The 6,219-nt window shown below is 39.2% G+C and overlaps 1 protein-coding gene across 5 annotated transcripts in view; it reads right to left on the reverse strand.

Moving 5' to 3' along the window:
• The window catches only part of LOC110464060, a 36,797-nt gene that overhangs the window by 21,479 nt on the left and 9,099 nt on the right, over nt 1–6,219 (reverse strand). Inside the window, exon 2 of one of the 5 annotated variants that reach the window (XM_021519081.1) lies at nt 3,818–4,016. The exons of 3 other annotated variants lie outside the window; for them this stretch is intronic. The gene's annotated coding sequence lies outside the window, so the exon portion shown is untranslated. Of the gene's footprint in view, nt 1–2,201; nt 2,503–3,817; nt 4,017–6,219 lie in introns of those variants that run through there. One more of the 5 variants, XM_021519080.1, reaches the window with a different exon arrangement.

The following is a 6,219-nucleotide window of genomic DNA, read 5'->3' on the forward strand; positions in this document are numbered from 1 at the left end:
GTACCTGATGTCAGCAGGTAAAACTGACGGTTCTAGTTGTACCTGATGTCACCAGGTAACACTGATTGTTCTAGTTGTACCTGATGTCACCAGGTTATACTGATGGTTCTAGTTGTACCTGATGTCACCAGGTAACACTGACAGCTCTAAGTGTACCTGATGTCACCAGGTACCACTGACAGCTCTAAGTGTATCTGAGGTCACCAGGTAACACTGACAGTTTTAGTTGTACCTGATGTCACCAGGTAACACTGATTGTTCTAGTTGTACCTGATGTCACCAGGTTATACTGATGGTTCTAGTTGTACCTGATGTCACTAGGTTACACTGATGGTTCTAGTCGTACCTGATGTCACCAGGTTATACTGATGGTTCTAGTTGTACCTGATGTCACTAGGTTACCCTGATGGTTCTAGTTGTACTTGATGTCACCAGGCAACACTAATGGTTCTAGTTGTACCTGATGTCACTAGGTTACCCTGATGGTTCTAGTTGTACTTGATGTCACCAGGCAACACTAATGGTTCTAGTTGTACCTGATGTCACTAGGTTACACTGATGGTTCTAGTTGCACCTGATGTCACCAGGTAACACTGATGGTTCTCGTTGTACCTGATGTCACCAGGTAACACTAATGGTTCTAGTTGCACCTGAGGTCACCAGGTAACACTGATGGTTTTAGTTGTACCTGATGTCACTAGGTTACACTGATGGTTCTAGTTGCACCTGATGTCACCAGGTAACACTGATGGTTCTCGTTGTACCTGATGTCACCAGGTAACACTAATGGTTCTAGTTGCACCTGAGGTCACCAGGTAACACTGATGGTTTTAGTTGTACCTGATGTCACTAGGTTAAACTGATGGTTCTAGTCATACCTGATGTCAGCAGGTAAAACTGACGGTTCTAGTTGTACCTGATGTCGCCAGGTAACACTGATGGTTCTAGTTGTACCTGATGTCACCAGGTAACACTGACAGCTCTAAGTGTATCTGATGTCCCCAGGTAACACTGACAGTTCTTGTTGTACCTGATGTCACCAGGTAACACTGACGGTTCTAGTTGTACCTGATGTCACCAGGTAACACTAATGGTTCTAGTTGCACCTGATGTCACCAGGTAACACTGACAGTTCTAAGTGTATCTGATGTCACCAGGTAACACTAAAAGCTCTAAGGGTATCTGATGTCACCAGGTTACACGGACAGCTCTAAGTGTATCTGATGTCACCAGGTTACACTGACAGCTCTAAGTGTATCTGATGTCATCAGCTTACAGTGACAGTTTTAGTTGTACCTGATGTCACTAGGTAACACTGATGGTTCTAGTTGTACCTGATGTGACCAGGTTATACTGATGGTTCTAGTTGTACCTGATGTCACCAGGTAACACTGACAGCTCTAAGTGTATCTGATGTCACCAGGTAACACTGACAGTTTTAGTTGTACCTGATGTCGCCAGGTAACACTGACAGTTTTAGTTGTACCTGATGTCAACAGTTAACACTGACAGTTCTAAGTGTATCTGATGTCACCAGGTAACACTGACAGCTCTAAGTGTATCTGATGTCACCAGGTAACACTGACAGTTCTTGTTGTACCTGATGTCACCAGGTAACACTGTCAGTTCTAGTTGTACCTGATGTCAACAGGTAACACTGACAGTTCTAAGTGTATCTGATGTCACCAGGTAACACTGACAGCTCTAAGTGTATCTGATGTCACCAGGTAACACTGACAGCTTTAAGTGTATCTGATGTCACCTGGTAACACTGACAGTTTTAGTTGCACCTGATGTCACCAGGTTACACTGACAGCTCTAAGTGTATCTGATGTCACCAGGTAACACTGACAGCTTTAAGTGTATCTGATGTCATCAGCTTACAGTGACAGTTTTAGTTGTACCTGATGTCACTAGGTAACACTGATGGTTCTAGTTGTACCTGATGTCACCAGGTAACACTGACAGCTCTAAGTGTATCTGATTTCATCAGCTTACAGTGACAGTTTTAGTTGTACCTGATGTCACTAGGTAACAATGACAGTTTTAGTTGTACCTGATGTCACTAGGTAACACTGATGGTTCTAGTTGTACCTGATGTCACCAGGTAACACTGACAGCTCTAAGTGTATCTGATGTCATAAGTTTACAGTGACAGTTTTAGTTGCACCTGATGTCACTAGGTGACAGTGAAGACTTACCGTTGATGAGTATGTTATGGCCGTTGCCTTGCTGTAATCTCCGACTGTAAACACTACACATTCCCATCCTCGCTGTCATGTCTTACATTTCAAACACATCGGAATCAATCCACCGTATACAAATCAAGTTTCTCTACATTAATATCATTTATTTGAGTGTCACATCCTCTATGTTTCCCTAACCATGTCAGTCTCATTCCTGATTACCATACAAACATGAGAGTTAGGTCAGGTAATCCACGTCACTGTCATAGATATCAGCTACCTACAGCTCTCATTGTTTGTAATTGATCCCCATCCCAGAGAATATCAGAGGACGCATCAAAACAACTCTGTTATAATATCTTTAATCAATACCACTGATATCATTCACACAAACAGTGTTATTAGGATACTACTAAAATTTCCAACAGCGAAATGCTAGGAGAGCAGGACAAGCCAGAAATGAACTCCTCGTTAGAGAAGTCCACTACTGTGTCACATCTAGGTCCGTCTCTGTAACAAATCAACAAAGACTTCAATGTCGTCCAATAAACTCATCCACAGAATGTTCCTGTACAATGTGTTATGTAATATAATGATGAGGTACCGCGGATTGATTTAATAATTTCTTGTTCACCAAACAGATTATTCAACCAAGACATGTATGGCTAACATGATAACATATCCTACAACACATCAATTCATGATTACATTATAACCAATAAGAATAACACAATAACCAATCAGGATTACACAACAACCAATCAGGATTAACCTATCAGGATTACACAATAACCAATCATGATTACATTATAACCAATCATGATTACATTATAACCAATCATGTTTACATTATAACCAATCATGATTACAAAACAACCAATCAGGATTACATTATAACCAATCAGGATTACATTATAACCAATCAGGACTACATTATAACCAATCATGATTACAAAATAAACAATCCGGATTACATTATAACCAATCAGGATTACACAATAACCAATCAGAATTACATTATAACCAACCATGATTACATTATAACCAATCATGATTACATTATAACCAATCAGGATAACATAATAACCAATCATGATAACATTATAACCAATAATAATTACATTATAACCAATTAGGATTACATTATAACCAATAATGATTACATTATAACCAATCAGGATTACATTATAACCAATCAGGATTACATTATAAACCTATCATGATTACATTATAACCAATCATGATTACAAAATAACCAATCATGATTACATTATAACCAATCATGATTACAAAACAACCAATCAGGATTACATTACAACCAATCAGGATTACATTATAACCAATCATGTTTACAAAACAACCAATCAGGATTACATTATAACCAATCAGGATTACACGATTACCAATCAGGATATGAAAATATCAGAAACTTGTCATTACTTCATTAAGCACAGACTAAGAGTCATGCTAATGATTAGTGCGTTGGCTCGGTACATCTAGTTCACCATTACAACCTTTTTTCATATTAGGAAGGAGTGGGAGAAAAATAATGAATCAGGCTCGTGTGTGATGCAGACAAAGTTGACATTTCTCTGTCTACATCAAACACTAGTGTTACAGGTACTAATTACCTGTGACAAGCTGCTGGAAGGTGTAGCTGTATAACTACACAGCTTCGTGGGAAATCAACAGGTTCACCGACACATAATCAATATGCTCTTTGTGATGTCCGTCTTTGATAGAGGCCCGATCAATGTTGTCGCCAGTGTTACTACAGGTTATGTCAACACCTCATCTGTAATCGCCAGGTCATCCCTTGTTTACATGCCACTAGAGATATATATATATATATATAGAATAAAATAATAAATCTGTCAAATTTACCGCTAGGCCTTTCTGCCTTATAGGGCTTGTTTAGGCGAATTGATGGGTATTTATCACCGCTGGTTACACCACAATTCCCCTGATGAACTTCTAAAGAGGAGAAAGCGCTAGGGAAGACGAAGAAACTCTTGTCTTTTATTTTATTTGTATTTAACCATCACAAGGATTTTAAATGTTTTTCTGTTCTGTTAAATACTAATGTTTTGAGTGGTCAGGGATAAATTAGAGTTCGAGGAGCACTAGGTATTGGAGCAATGGCAGTCTGAGTAGTCCCCTTACAGAAATATTGAGTCTCTTGCAATAAGTGCCAAAATATTGCGGCGAAATTGCTGCATGTTCACCGAGATTCACTGGATGACATGTTTACATCACAATAACAATGACGTCATAATTGTAAAGTTATATACCACTAACCCTCATACATGTTACATACACTAACTTAAACCATATGTAGAATTAAATATATTCCCTTTTTAAGATATCAAAAAATTGCAAAAATGTTGATATTTAAGCATTGAACTGTATTGATATTGCATTTACAGTCTATATGAATGACACAACTTAATTTGCAGGTAAACAAAACATAGTGCACACTAAATTACACACTGTACTGTGCTTTTTGTTTGCAAAGCGATGTCGTTCATATAGACTATAAATGCAATATCAACACAATTCATTGCTTAATTGTCCTCGTTGATACAGACTTTTGAACTAATCGTGATAAACAGTATCCATGGATACAGAGTGTTCTATTTACAGAGAAACCAATAACAACAAAGGAGGATATAATGGAAGTAGGCTTTTACGAGATTGCAGGTTGGGTATTTGAAACCACTGGGCTGCGTTATAGGACGCTTAGGGCCAAGTCAACTCAATAGTGTTTCCTGCAATGTTAGCTACAGACACTAATGACTTTAAAGAGAGGATCATATTGTTAGAGGAAATTCTATCTGAGGGTGTAGAACTTGAACTGGGTCACCAACCACGAGGCTTTACCTGAAGAGTAGAATGTCCCCACACCCCAAACCTACATCGTTAATGACTTTCTTTCTCCCCCTGTTACCAAGGAATATCAGGAAAGTTGACAATGGCATTTCAAATGCAGCAATGAATTTAGATGATGTGATAAAGAGAAACACGTACGAAAGGTAATAATTACAGCAGTTTGCGAACAGTATCCTGCACCAATTAATGTCGACATATAAATACATGTGTATCTACAAAGTGCATATTTCATTTGAATTTTATTTCCATAGGCTTCACAAATTGATAACAGAGTATTGTAGGGTCATGTGACACAACATATCAGCATAGGGTCATGTGACACAACATATCAGCATAGGGTCATGTGGCACAACATATCAGCATAGAGTTTTGTGACACAATGCATCAGCATAGGGTCATGTGACACAACATAACAGCACAGAGTCATGTGGTACAACATATCAGCATAGGGTCATGTGACACAACATATCAGCATAGGGTCATGTGACACAACATATCAGCATAGGGTCATGTGACACAACACATCATCATAGGGTCATCTGACATAACATATCAGCATAGGGTCATGTGACATAACATATCAGCATAGGGTCATGTGACACAACACATCAGTGTCGGCCATATGACTCAACACAACAGAGTTAAGTCATGTGATGCAAATTATCAGAGTTAAGTCATGTGACGAGCAGATGTTGATTTCACATTAACTTACACTGGTACATGTAAGTTTCATGTTCTCAGTGTGGAACGAAAATATCAATGTCAGTAAGCTTCTGTCAACAGGTTTTGACAGATTAAGGAGAATTCCATCAACTTGTTCAGCATTGTCGAGACTACCAGGGATGTTGTCTATAGTCACTGTCCGGACTATTCAACTCTCACATGAACCCATGCTGTTCGCTGAAGAGGATGTCATGACGAAGGTTCATAAGAACACTACTGTGGATAATGTGCTTCATCACTGTGACGTCAGTGACACTGGCCCGTAGCTACTATACATCACTGTGACGTCAGTGACACTGGCCCGTAGCTACTATACATCACTGTGACGTCAGTGACACTGGCCCGTAGCTACTATACATCACTGTGACGTCAGTGACACTGGCCCGTAGCTACTATACATCACTGTGACGTCAGTGACACT

Source organism: Mizuhopecten yessoensis, unplaced genomic scaffold (genome assembly GCF_002113885.1).
Source record: "Mizuhopecten yessoensis strain PY_sf001 unplaced genomic scaffold, ASM211388v2 scaffold10953, whole genome shotgun sequence".
Classification (NCBI taxonomy): Eukaryota; Metazoa; Mollusca; class Bivalvia; order Pectinida; family Pectinidae; genus Mizuhopecten; species Mizuhopecten yessoensis.